Below are 12254 nucleotides of genomic sequence, written 5' to 3'. Positions count from 1 at the left end.
ACTAGAGCAGAGGTGATAAGGTCCCGAAAAGCCAGGATTATCCTTCCTTTTCCTCTAAAGCCAAGAGGAAGAAGACTATGGGCTCTTTAACTCCAGAGGAGCAGCCAAATTAAAAAAAAAAAAAAAATTCTGGATAATCTGAAAATGAGAACTCATCAAGCACAAAAACCAGGTGGGAAATAAAAAAAAAAATTGCTTTCACGTACACTCAGCATGCTCAGCTTTGTAGGTTGCAGGTGCTCTACGTAAGCCAGAACCAAGTGCACTTCTCTTTTAACACTAAGAAATATGTTCCCATTACAGAAAATGCCCTTCATTATCAGTCAGTACTTTGACATAAGGCCACCACCCCCACCCCCCATTTCACAAAAGAAAGTTCCAGTTTTAAACTTAATAAAACGTTTTGTAATCAAAACACCAGCAGAAGAACTTGCTTCAGGAAACAGGAAAATGCAAAGAAGCATTTGCAATGACTTCTTGGCAAAAAATACAATACAAATGCAAAATAGTTCCCCTGTGGTTTGAGCGAAACCATACCTTAGGTATTTAGTTCGAGCAACCGGGTTAGAACCAAGAGAATTCCCCCAGAGTAAGCTAGTTCACTGGACACCAAGACATTTCACACAAGGGCAGGAACCATCTGGGAAGGGATTGGACACAACTCCAATCCCCATGAAAAGATTCCAGGACAGCGAAGAGGCAAAGCTGATCGCCTACACGGTCCTCAGCAGGGCCAAGAGATAGAAGTTTCAATAATGCAGGTGTTAATGCTTTGCTTGCCCGAGCTGTGGTCTGGGTGGCAGGACACTGATTTTCATAACCGGTGGATCTGAGTACGTGATTCTTCATTTTGTTGTTATTTGCACAGTGCGTGACCATGTGTCACGTCTCCCCTCCCAGCCCTGGTTTCCCTCACGCTGACTCATCATGAAGAATTTGCCTTGGTTGACTCTGATCCCATCAATTATTTTTGGAACGACGTTGGACAGGCGCTTTACTAGGGGAAAATATTACTACTGGGGCTTCGCTACCACCGTCTCCTTGGTTATTGCCATAGCTTGCCCTTGCCCTTACCGTACATATTCTTACCTCTAAGAAAGAACATCTCCCTCCTACGCTTTGTGACGTGGTGGGGGCTCCCCATTTCAGCCAGGGTAAAGGCCTGCAAGGCCCTTCATAATGCACCCTCTCCCCAAGCCTTACCATCTGGCCTGTCTCCTACCCTGTGCAGACTCCACTCGAGCCACCCTGGCCTGCTTGCCAAGCACTGAGGACGGTGGGCTCCCTCCTTCTTCCCCCAGTTCCACCTGGCTCCCCCACTTCAATTCTTGTCTTTGCTCAGATGTTCTCTGACGATCGTGTTCAATACAAACGATTCCACTCCTCCCTGCTTTCTTCCTGACCTCTCTTACCTACCTTTATGTTCTATTTTTTCCCCCAAGACACTTACTATCTTCTAACACACTCTACAGTTTACTGATTCATTATGTTCAAGGCCTGCCTTTCCCTTGGAGCTGCCAGCTCTACAGGGCAGAGATCTTTGTTTTATCCACCGTGTGTCCCGATCCCCTAGAATAGTGCCTGGCACATAGTAGGTACTCAACAGATCCCGGTTGAATGAATAAAACATACAGAGCACCTTCCCCCGCCAACCCTTCTCACCACCGTGCACACAAAGATCATTTGTTTTCACCAACTACGTTGCTGGGGGTGTTTCTAAGAACCAGAATCCCTGCTGGCTTCACATTTTACCATTGGCAGCCATACAACTCCATCATCAAAGATGAGCACCAAGGGTGGTGCCAAGCCAAGGTTGTAGAAAGGAGGGAACAAGCTCGTTCAAGCTCCTTCCTCATCCCAACAACCAAGTAGTGTTAAATCCAAGAGGAGTGTGCAGAAGGGATGCGGATGAGCAGGGAATGAAGAGGCTTCATGTATACTTGCCTGTGAAGTAATTGTATCTTACATCAGAGGTAGTCATCTAGCAAATAGATTTTAAGCCCTATATCCTGACTCTTTCTTCCCATCCCGGTGGAATGAGTGACCATTACCCCCATTAAGGACATGAGGGAGGGGCCCTGCTGCATCCATCTTCTCTTTAGCAGAGGGCTAATTGCTTTCATCACATCATATACCAGGACCCGGTGTAGCCTGCTGGCTGAGAGCATGGGTTCTGAGGCCTGGAGCCTGGATTCCCATCCTGCCCCTACCACTTATAAATGATGTGAGCGGAGCACCTTACATATGGTCTCAGGGTCTGAGCTCCTCCACGTGTCCTCAGGTGGGAAATCGGCCGCTTTTGTTCGGGGTCATCCCTGGAGGGTGCTCTGAGCGGTGCTTGCCTGTGGCAACCCCCATCAATGTCCACGGTCAGTGCTGTGTTACTCAGCAATCTATGTATAGCCTTGAATGTCTCCGGCCCTGACCTTCAAGTTCCTCATCAGGTCACCCTCACTCCCAACCTGGTTTCTGAATCTCAGCTCTTCATTATGCCAGCCCCACCTCTCCCACTCAGCCTGGATTCCACATTGCACTCGTTCTCTCCTCTTCCCCGTTGTTCTTACTTATTGTATCCACTCAGCCCTGGAGTGTCTTCTTCATTCATTCTCTAGGTCCTTCCAAACTGAACCCCAACCCTGCTGAGGCTCCATCATCTCCCGCGTGGCTCCTCCCACTCCATCCCATCTCTCCCTTCTCTGCAGGCCTGTGGAGCTTATCTCGTGGCACACACATGAGTCCTGTTGATTGGAAGCCAGCCATCCATTTTCTTGCCTCTTTCAAGGACCTTCTGAGAAAGAACATTGGTCCTGCAATTGTCAACTTTCGCTGAGCCTTTATCTCCATTCTTGTTTTTCCAGGTGCAGCCTGGCCTTGGAAAAATCCCTACTTAGCTCAAGGGTGGAAGACAGAGTTTCATTCATTCATTCCACAAATATTTATAGAGCACAAATGAAATGCTTGGTATAGAAGCAAGCAAATATCATTCCTTCCCCACAGGAGTTCACGGCTTACAGAGTTGATGCTGGAATATACATTAATTTATAATGCAGCACTGTGGGCAAGAGGGTATTGTAGCCTGGCTTATCAGGATGAACACAGCTTTGGATACAGCCTTGGTGGGGTTTGAATACTGGCTTTGTGACTAACAGGCAGGTTGGTTGACCTCTTAGAGACTCTGTTTCCTCATCTATAAAATGGAGTGATAACCCACACTTCCCAGAGTTAATATTTTCTATTTCTTTAATTTCTATTGGTCTCGGGCTTCAGCTCTGCTGGTTAGCCCGGGGTGGGTGGGTGAAGTGGAAGAGCAGGTTGCTTAAACTTGACAATGATGGTATCTTTGTTTCTTCCTGCGCTTGGGTCTCAGTGTGAAAGAGCTGTTGCTGGGACAGATGCTCAGTTTGTCAGGGTCTCTACCCTCATCCTCATTTCAAAATGATGTCTAGGTCTAGTGCAGTGTTTCTAATTCTGCAGTGATTTTTTTCTCCCAAAAATGTGTGACAAGATCTGCAGATACTTTTGCATATCATGAGAGCAGTGGGGAAACTACTGGCATCTAGTGGGTAGAAGTCACCGAAACTGCTACTTATCCTAAAATGAACACAACAGAGTCCTTCAATAAAAAAAAAAAAATTATTAGACTTGGGGGCAGCTAGATGGCTCAGTCAGTTAAGCGTCAGACTCTTGATTTCAGCTCAGGTCATAATCTCAGGGTCATGAGATCCAGCTCCATGCTCAGTGTGGAGTCTGCATAAGATTCTCGCTCTCCCTTTCCCTCCTCTACCCCTTCCCCCCTGCTCATGCATGCTCTCTTTCTCTCTCTCTCCCTCAATAAATAAAATCTTGAAAAAAAATTATGAGGCCTAGATGGCAATGTCACTGAGTTTCAACTTTGGCCTAGTGGAAAGAGTACAATAAGTCATGACTTGCTGATTCTGTGGCTTCAGAGACAATGCAGCTTTTCTCAGCCTTGACCCCAACCCCAACCCCAACTTTAACTTGAGCCCTAAACCTAATGCCAAACTCAACTCTGACGCTAATGCTGACACTACACTCAAATATAACCCTAATCGTACCCCAAACCTAGCCCCAATCCCAACACTAACCCGAACCATAAACTTAACGCCAACCTCAACCCCAACAGCAGCCCTAATTCTAACTCCAACCCAGTTCTAACCCTAGCTCCAACCCCAGTCCAACCCTAACCCTAAACCTAAGGTCAACACTAACTCCAACCCTAACTGGCTGGGCCTGCTGCTCTTTGAGCTCTCCATCTTGGCTCTCACTGGCTCTGCAGACCTGTTTTAATTTCAACTTTGACCTTGAATTGACCTCTCTCATAGAGTTGACTTGTCCCTTAGCAACTCATCTCAGTGGCAAGTGTATACCCTCTACTCCCCAACCCCACACAGGAACCAAAGGAGGTGCAGAAGCACTGACTCAGGACCCTTGTCTGTCTAGCTAGGCTTCCATTTTTGCTCTGCGGTGCCTACGCTGTACTGGCACCATGTTACCAGTGATGGGAGTCGCTTCCTGGAGTCCCCTGAGAATAGTGGAGTAATAAAGTTTTCTAGCCCAGCTTCCCCCCACTCTTTCTAAAGCCAGCTCCACCCCATGCCAGGATTTCTGTCCAAAGTGGGAGGAGGGGCAGGACCAGTGGGTCTGACTATTTGTTCCCTAGACTTCTGTTCCATCGACTTTCTTTCCGAGCCAGAAGCCTTTCTTTTACTTCCCCATCTTGTGTGGCACATCAGCCTCCTTGGGTCGTATTCTTGTTTTTCCTGGATGGCATTTCTTTTCCCACTTTCCCGGAGCTATGGAATGTCTGCAGGGAATGCGATGTGAGAATTGAATTAAAAAAAAATCACACCATTAATAATTTCAAAACATTATTCTTGTTATGTAGCATAGAGGGCATAGATTCTTCTAGACATTCTAGGATAGGCCTAGAACATGTACCCTCCACCTTCCATGAGTGTTAGCTTTCCCCTGGCTATGGGAACAGAGTTAAGGGAGTGACAGAATAGCAGCTTCCCAACACATGCCTGGTAACGATCATTCCTGGATTTCTCCTGGAAACTTATTTTAACTTCCCTGAGTTAGGAAGGTGCCCTCTAATGAAGTCACCTGCCTCATTCCTAGACTTCGGGAAGGAGTAGGGCAGGTCAACACCTGCGCACTGTTTGCCTGGTTTATCTTGTTTTCTATGGGAGAAGTTGCAGCTTTTCACTCTTAATAAAGAGTTTTAACTGCAGTCACCTCATGGCAGGGGTTGAAACTTTGACCCTGTGCTTTATTTAACAACCGTGCTTTACGCTGCACATGCCAACTTATCTTTGGGAAACGTGTTCCAAGAAATCAATTGTACTAATCTTACTGTGGACTCCTGAAATCTTCAAATAAGAAAAGATACATAAATACATATGTCATATAATAACAATAACATATCTTAACACACTTATATTCCATTGTAATTTCTGATTTCTGTAATTATGATTTGTCAAATTTATTTTTCATTATATAAGTGGCAAAATGCAGTTAAATGTTATCAAGCATAAAGGAAAAATAATGTTTTCCTTCAATAAATCATTTAAAGAAAAACTTTAGGACTTTGCATTCTTTTAATGGTTTTTATAATTTAAAACCGCTTATATTGCTTTATCTTTATGAGGGTGATTTTAAAAAGCATAACTGTTCATTTTTATCAATTATAATTTTATGAACATCAGAAATACAAACTTGCAAACTTGTGTTCATGTTTATATGTCAACATCCGTAAGGGCCAGCAGATGTTCTGTGATCAATAATGCACAATTTATATACATTATCCTGAAGTGTCCTTGGCTGGAAATGTTGGTTGGCAATATCCAAATCATGGCGGAATATGAATAATGATAATCAACAAGAAGGGTACCATCAATCTGGCCATTGTGGCAAGTTTTATTTCAGCAGGGGAAGTAAAGTAGCTATTGATTTGAATTAAGTTTGGTAAGCCCAACCATGATTTTAAATAGACTAGTGGCTCCAGTTGGGAGTTTAATGGGGCTGAGATTAACCTTGGTGTTTCTAGGGATATACAATTGCTAACGATCTTGCATTATTTTGCAGTTTGATCCTTAAGTAGATTTAGACCCAATAAAATGTTCAAACTATATTTGCATTTGCAATTAGTAAACAAAATATGCCAGACTGTTTTTTTGATGCCTCGTAATCTCAACCAAGAATAGGGACTAACGTAATGTGTTAAATATCTTGAATTGGGGTTGCTGTTTCATCTTATGGCAATGGTTCCCAGCCCTGACTGGGAATTAGAATCACCTGGAGAACTTAAAAAAAGAATAAGGGACGCCTGGGTGGCTCAGTGGTTGAGGATCTGCCTTTGGCTCAGGGCGTGATCCCAGAGTCCTGGGATCAAGTCCTGCATCAGGCTCCCCAAAAGGAGCTGCTTTTCCTTCTGCCTGTGTCTCTGCCTATATCTCTCTGTCTCTCATGAATAAATACATAAAATCTTAAAAAAAAAAAAAACAGCATCAAAACCCCACCAGACCAATTGAATCATCTCTCTGGGGATGGGACCTTGGCATCAAATATTAAAAATATATATATACAAGGTATTTTTTTAGAGAGGGGGAGAGGGTCAGGAGGAGAGGGTGAGAGAGTCTTAAGCAGACTCTATGTCAAGTGTGGAGCCAGACACAGGGCTCAATCCCATGACCCTGAGATCATGACCTGAGCCAAAATCAAGTGTCGGATGCTTAACCCGCTGAGCCACGCATGTGGCCCCAACCAGATCCACCAAATCTGACTTCTGCATTGTGATAGGGTACCCAGGGGGATTCTGGGCACATCTAAAGCAGGTCAGTGGGTCCCTTTGAGCCTTACTTTTCATGTCTTTGCAAGAAAGATCCTAATATCTCCTCCTCTTCCCCCTAAGGTATTTGGATCAAATGCATGATATGTGAGCATTTTTCATAAAGTATACTTTTATTGTGGTAAAATATGCCTAACATAAAATTGATCATTTTAACCAGTTCTAAGTGTACGGTACAATGGCATTAAGAACATCCATGTTGTTATACAACCATCACTACCATCCATCTCTAGAGCCTTTCGTCCTCCCAAACTGGAACTCTAGTGCTCTTTACATGATAACTCCCTACTCTCTCCTCCTCTCAGCCACTGGCAACCACCACCCTATTTTCAGTCTTTATGAGTTTGACTACTTTAGGTACCTCACAGTAGTAGAATCATACTATATTTGTCCTTTTGTGACTGGCTTATTCAGCATGATGTCCTCAGTGTTCCTCTAGGTAATAGCATGGGTAAGAATTTCATTCTTTTTAGGGCTGAATACTATTCCATTGTATGGCTCTGCCACATTTTGCTTATTCATTCATCTGCTGGTGGACGTTTGAGTTCTATCTTTGGCTATTGTGAATAATGTTGCTATGAACATGGGTGTACAAATATCTTTTTGAGCCCCTGCTTTTGATTTTTGGGGGGATAGCTGGATCACCTGGTAATTCTGTTTGTAATTTTTTTGGGGGACTGCTATACTGTTTTCCAAAGCAGCTGCACCATTTTACATTCCCACCAGCACTACCCAAGGATTCCAATTTCTCCACATTTTCTCCACAGCTACATGCATGGTTTATTTTTTTTCTTTTTCTTTTTAATAGAATAGCCATCCTAATGAGTGTGAAGTGGTATCTCATTATAGGTTTGACTTGCATTGCTCAATTGCTAGTGGTGTGGAGTATCTTTTCAGTGCTTTTTGGCTATAGAGTATTTCATATCATGTATACTGTTGCAATTTTGAGATTATTATACTGAATTTGTAACATACTGACTACTTTGTTCAAGAAATGTTACAGATTTTCCATCATCTATTTTTAGGAGTAAATTAGCCAAATTTTCTTCTGGAGACTGAGTGAGTTGTAAATGCTGTCTGAGAGTTGAATCATGCAGCCCAAAATACCTTAATGTTTGGCTTAATTTCTTCATCCATAAAGTGGAGGAAATAATCCTACCTTGTAGCATTGTTTTGAGGGTTCAGTGAGATAATATGTGTAAAATGCTTCGTGAGTAAGCAAGAGGCATTATTTGTTCTTCTTGTACACAGTGGGCAGATTGATAAACCTTTGTCTAGCGAAGAGATGGGGACCCTCAGGCATGCAGAATGTGCAAGATGATGAGCAGCAGAGGAAGGAGAAGGGAGGATACGTTGAGGCCACCAAGCCAGTGATGAGCTGTGTGCAGCATGCTTGGTGGATTTGTTCACAAGAGTGGGAAGCAGAGAGAGGTAAGACTGGGAGGGCAGGTTGAGACCAGGTGGCAGGGGAATGGAGGGGAATCCACCAAGAAGTGGCTTTTGAAGGTAATGGGGAACCACGAAGGTTCTGTGTTGGGAGGGACACGATCAAAGCTGTCCTGTGTTTATTGTTCCTCCCAGGTAGGCATGACCCTCAAACCATAATAGCAGCACCCCATAGCTGAGGCTTTGATCTGGACTATTACCGCTGTTTACCTTTTGGGGAGTACCCTGGATATTTACAAAGTGCCGTGTAGTCAGTTTCATTAGTTAAGAGATAAGATTAATTAGATTTTTGAGGCAAGCAGGGGACTGGACTTGGCTTTCAAAAAACAGGCATTGAAGGAAGCAGTGCTGGAGCTCAGGGGCTGGTTCTCTCCGCAAATCTGAGGTGTGACCTCCTCCCTAATATTTTTAGCATGCAGGACACTGTACCAAGAGTTTTCCCAAAGGGATAAACCTGCCTTCAAGAAGATTATAATCTTATCCACAAGGGATGGGAGTGCTGCATTCATACAGAATGGAGCATTTTCAAATATATACTGTGTGGTACTTGTGGAAAGTGCTGGGTTGTGAAGGAGGGAGGTGGTATGAGAGACACTGTGTTCTTTCCACCACATTTTAGTAGAATCAGCAAAGAATGGCAGTTTATAACAAATTGTCCAACTTTCTTCAGTTTTTAATGAAAATAGTACAAATATTACTGGTAAATTTCTGCGACTTTAAGTACAACATATCAACCTTAGATGGGAGAGCAAAAAATATGTAAAGTATTGGTGTTTCCATGAAGCAGACTAATCATTTAAAGAGAAAGGCTTTGTCCTAAGGAATGGCTTTTAGTGGCCCTTGGTAAATAAAACCTTCATTTGATTTCTAAATATACGTTTGAATTTATAAATTGTACTTTTCTTACCAAGAAACCTTGTTCAGCTTATATTTTATATAATATGATTCTGTAACTAAGGTGTTAGAAATGGTTATCTTAGCCAAATAAATGATTTTAATTCAGGTGCCAATGGGATAACGAAAAAATTTTGCTAACTTTCCTTCACTGCTGTGCAGAACTCTGGTCTTCAGTTTTATAGGATATCCCACAGGTATCCACATGCCAAAGGATGGCCAGTGGAGTGATTCATTCAAGGATCATTTCTACAAAAGGCACATTTTGAGTATGAAACTTACACTCCAGTAGAGATCACTCAGGCTTCAGTTAGATAAACAGAAACCATTGTGGGTATTTCAAATAGGAAAGGATTTAACAGAAGGAATTTGATGTTCGTAAAAAGAAATACAAAAATCTTGAGGTTGCAAATGAAGTCAGAGGAGGCACCTGTTAGCTTTCAGGTTCGCCACTGTTGTCTCATTACAAGAAATTGCTGCTACCCCCAGATCAGGAAAATTATAGGCAACTGCTGCCCATGGTCACAGCTGGTCATAGCCATCCTGCAGCACCCAGGCTGGTAACTAGAAAGGGAGAACTTAGAAGTTGCTGGGAAATGTCACTTTTGCTAAAGCCTGAACTTCCAAATCTTGCACAAGGTTTTATATATATATATATATCATATATATATATATATGATATATATATATATATCAGAATTGATTTCTTATCAAGAACTGTGAATGCAATGGAGTCTAGGACATGTAATCACTGGCCTTCTAGTCCTGGAATATATGGGTAAACATTGAAAGGGGTGAGTGTGAATGCTGGTGGCCAGAAAATAAGTGCTAAAAGAGGTATGGAGTGTCATTCCCATTTTTTAAATGAGGAAACTGAGGCATGGAAGCCAGTATGTTGCCCAAAGACTCAAAACTCTTATCTGGTTTCAAAACTAGAGGTTTTTAGCAATTATATGGTAAGTATCTATCACAAGGCATATAGCTCCAAAACCTAATTTGCTTGCTTGGCTTTAACCCTCATCAGCTCACATTCTTTTAAGCTATATAATTCAAAACAGACCGTTACAAAAGGATTATTTTGGCAACTTATTTAGTGGTATTTCCAAATTTGCTAACCTTTTCAACTCCTTCCAGAAAATGTGATCTGGGTAGCTCTTGCAATTATGGTAAGCTCCTTAGATACCAACTCTCGGTTTGGTGATATTTTAGGGAATGGGGTGAAGAATTATTTGTGCTACAACTCCTAAGTCCATGCTTAACGTCAAATTATAGCATAGACAGTATCTATGAAATCTCTAAAACACGTCCAATTTTCCTTATTCTTTGAGTTCCTTATTGACCTTGGCTTAGGATGAAGTTATAAGCAAAGGAATAAAATTGGCATTTAGTGACTATGACCCCTGGCCCCAAGCCAAGGCCTAAGTAGAAAGAATGTATATTCAGTATAATTCTTACATTCATCCACTAACAAAAATTAATTACTATGTACCTTGCTGGATTCATTTATTCATTCCTCATGTATTCTTTGTGTTATGTACTGGTTATTCTCCATTTGCTCACCCTCCCCTTCCTCTCCACGTTCACACAAGTCCATTCTCCTTCCATTCTCTGCTCTGCTCTGTTCGCAGGAAGCTGACTCCTGCGTTACCATGGTGCCCCACTTGCTGGGTTTCATTTGGGTTTGGTTCATGGGAAGAACCAGCAGTCAACTGAAAGACAAGAGAAGCGAGACATGGCAGTGTTTCCTCTCTGCTCCCTTCCTTTGTGCACCTCATTTCTGACCACAGACATGTGCTTCAGGGGGCCCAATGCCCTACAGTTTCCACTGTCACTGTGTTCCAGTGACATTATTATCTCCCCTTGTCCCTTCAGCCCTAGCATGACAATAGCTTCCCACTCTTGCTGGTCCCCGGGTGCCTCACCATCCCTCGTTTATTCCAGTAATCCTCCCCTCACTTCTGTAAAGAGTCCCTTCATTGCCTTGTCTTTAAACCATCTAGATTATAAAAAAAAAATAAATAAATAAACCATCTAGATTATCAACTGCTGATTTTCCTATAAGGCCACCAGAATCACCTGTTGATCTAACAAAGCTGAGTCTATTATTTACTATGGTGAGGAAAAGCATCACCTTAGTGAGGTGTTAGGTGTTAGTAGTATCTCAGGATAATATTCATAGAGTTCTAAGGTGGGTCTTTAAATTCTGGAATCCATTAAAATTGGGCACAATGTGTGATAAAATGGCTTAGGGTCAGTGGATACATCAGACAGGAGAGTTGCAAAATGGGACTCAATGAATAAATGGTTATTTGAGAGGTAAGCAGATTTGCCCAGTCAAGTGGCCTACTGTCCTGAGAGGTGAGCTGTTTGTCCAGATGAACAACCTATTGTCCTGAGAAAACAATTGGCCCAGCACTCTATTGTTCAGATACATGAGTATTGGAAGATCTTATTGGTTTAAGACCTTATCTTTCTGGGTTATAATTCCCCCAAATGAAAATAAAGTCCTATGATACAGACCTAATGATTAAGCCATGGGGCTTCAGGCATCTGACTGACAATATAGTGCCCACTTGTGGTCATCCTTCAGCCCAAGCTGGAGGACAGACCATTGTCTTCCGGGGGCACTGTCAATCCAGATCTCCACACCACTTGAGTTCTGATTGTGCACCAGGTTTCTGAGGGTGGTTATTTTAACCTATCCAGATGCCAGGTTTTCTCATTCTTATTGCTAGGTGATCATTTGTTAGCTCATTTGATGAGACAGTGGCTGCACAGCAGCAGTAAAGTTTCTGGAGGTCATACATGTAAACATGGCAACACAGACAAACACTAAAAAGAGGATTATATTCAGAGTTTGTAGTATACTTCTGTGCCAGGAGCCAAGAGTGCCCAAATTAAACCAGGAGAACAGACTTGTCTCTTGTCCGAAGAACCCTCAGAACCAGGTATGAGGGTATTAGCCAAATCACCTCATTGTATGTTTTTGTTTTATTTTGTTTTGTTTGCTTTCTAGATCCTAGAGAGTTCTGTGGGGATGTAA

At 42.6% G+C, this 12254-nt stretch overlaps 1 long non-coding RNA gene across 1 annotated transcript; it reads right to left on the bottom strand.

The window, feature by feature from the left end:
* Nucleotides 1-3776: 3776 nt before the first annotated feature.
* On the bottom strand, nucleotides 3777-11892 carry LOC119874509. Its single transcript, XR_005369566.1, has 3 exons — nucleotides 11732-11892; nucleotides 10701-10920; nucleotides 3777-4825 (listed from the first exon to the last, which is right to left on the bottom strand). It is a non-coding gene; the product is annotated as an uncharacterized LOC119874509 (long non-coding RNA).
* Nucleotides 11893-12254: the final 362 nt, after the last annotated feature.

The sequence above is a fragment of the Canis lupus genome, chromosome 14 (genome assembly GCF_011100685.1).
Source record: "Canis lupus familiaris isolate Mischka breed German Shepherd chromosome 14, alternate assembly UU_Cfam_GSD_1.0, whole genome shotgun sequence".
NCBI lineage: Eukaryota > Metazoa > Chordata > Mammalia > Carnivora > Canidae > Canis > Canis lupus.
Note: the sequence above shows the minus strand (reverse complement) of the source record. Positions and strands in the feature narration are given on the sequence as shown.